General features: G+C 43.5%; 1 pseudogene; it reads right to left on the bottom strand.

Annotated features, from left to right (window-relative positions):
* Nucleotides 1-204: 204 nt before the first annotated feature.
* On the bottom strand, nucleotides 205-1,158 carry LOC102750711 (olfactory receptor 51Q1-like; annotated as a pseudogene).
* Between the last annotated feature and the right edge of the window lie 780 nt (nucleotides 1,159-1,938).

Below are 1,938 nucleotides of genomic sequence, written 5' to 3'. Positions count from 1 at the left end.
AATAAATAAATAAATAAATAAATTACCAATTCAGGGAGCACAATAAATGTATTTAATGCCCATTCCTGTTTTATGATTCATACATGACTGGACACCCAAACCATAACTTTCCAAGTTCCCCAATTTTCTTTAAGGAATAGTACCCACAATCCACTTCTCCACACTCTACTGCAATTGTCTATGACAAAAGAGGTGAAAAATGCCTCAGTGGATCTGTTTTGTTTTAACACTGTAGATAATGGGGTTCATCACAGGAGGTGCTAGTAGATAAATATTGGCCAATATGACATGTACAATTGGAGGGGCATGCTTGGCAAAGTGGTGAGTCATGTACAATCCCACCATGGACACATAGAGGACCAAAACAGCCAGAATGTGGGATAGACAGTTATTGAGTGCTGGAGTCTTTCAACCCAGGAGCTGATTGTCAAGACACTTCTCAGGATGAGTGCTTAGGAAAACACAATGAGCAGGGGGTCCAATGTAATAATGACCAGAGCTAGAACAAATTCATACCAATTACTGACAGTGGTGTCAGCACACACCAGACGAATCATGTCTTGATGGAGGCAGTAGGAGTGGGAGAGATGGTGGGAGCCACAGAAGGGAAGCCTTTTTAGCAGGAACAATGGGGGAAGAACAGCCAGAACACAGCAGCAAATGATGGCTACCCCTATTCTGCAGAATACTTGGTTGGTGAGGATGGAGACATAATGGAGGGGGTGGCAGATGGCCACATAGTGATCAAAGGACATGGCCAACAACACAGAAGACTCCATAAAGGAGAATCCATGGAGGAAGAAGAACTGGGAAAAACAAGCCTCAAAGTTGAGGCACCAAACCAGAGGACCCCCATGACTGTAGGCAAAGTGGTTAGGGTAAGCCCCAGGTCTGTTAGAGCCAACATAGAGAGGAACAGGTACATGGGCTCATGTAGGGAGGGCTCTGTCCTGATGACAGCAAGAATGGTGATATTGCCCATGATGGAGACTGTGTAGAGACAACAGAAAGGGATGGAAATCCAGGTATGGAAAACCTCAAAGCCAAGGATGCCCATGAGGATGAATAAGAAGGGGACTTGAATGGAGTTAGTAACCAAAAACATGACTGGAGGAGGCAGTCTCAAGACCAGAGTTCTTTGCCAAATCTGTGAAAAGTGGACAACATAAGGATTTGAGTAAATGTTCTATGACTACTTGAAGTCACTCTGATAGATCATCGAAGAAGACCTGGGGAAAGGGAGCTAGCTGGGAAATGAGTTTTAAAATGTTTTATCACTTTTGCTTGTTTTAGCTCCTAGCTTGTCATCTCTTGTCAACTGGTGAGTTGAGAGCATGAAGTTCTCATTAGTTTTAACCCAAAGTCTTCTTTATCTGTGTAGAAAGCAGTTATGCCTTTGCAGCAGGAAGGTGTAGGGGTACTTCATGGCTGTTGGAAAGAAGAGCTGTGGAGAAAAGATTACTGTAAGACATCATTGGATGCCATAAGGTTAGGAGAAAAAGACAAAGCTAAGACCAGTAAATGTACAAAGCAATTCCAATATGCCAATTGACTCTTTTGAGCCAAGCAAACCATAGAGAAGTAAACTGAGATAAAGGAGTGGGAAAAGATAAAGACTGTCTTCAGAATCTAAGCACCCTAAGAAGGAACTTTTAGAATCAGATGGGTGCAGGGACCTTGTTGGAAAGCACTGTACATGAGCTAAATGGGTAAAACTGGTGCTCAGATATCTGTCAAAAGAACTCATACTAAAAGACTAACCTAGGGGTGCCTGGGTAGTTCAGTTGGTTAAGCATCCAACTCTTGATTTTGGCTCAGGTCATGATCTCAAGGTCCTGAGATCAAGACCCCATGTTGGGCTCTGTGCTCAGCGGGGAGTCTGCTCTAGATTCTATCTCCCTCTCCCTCTCCTTCTGCCCCTCCCCACCAAAATAAATA

Source organism: Leptonychotes weddellii, unplaced genomic scaffold (assembly GCF_054177405.1).
Source record: "Leptonychotes weddellii isolate Sample4059 unplaced genomic scaffold, ASM5417740v2 HiC_scaffold_8155, whole genome shotgun sequence".
Classification (NCBI taxonomy): Eukaryota; Metazoa; Chordata; class Mammalia; order Carnivora; family Phocidae; genus Leptonychotes; species Leptonychotes weddellii.
This window is presented reverse-complemented; position numbering and strand designations above follow the sequence as displayed.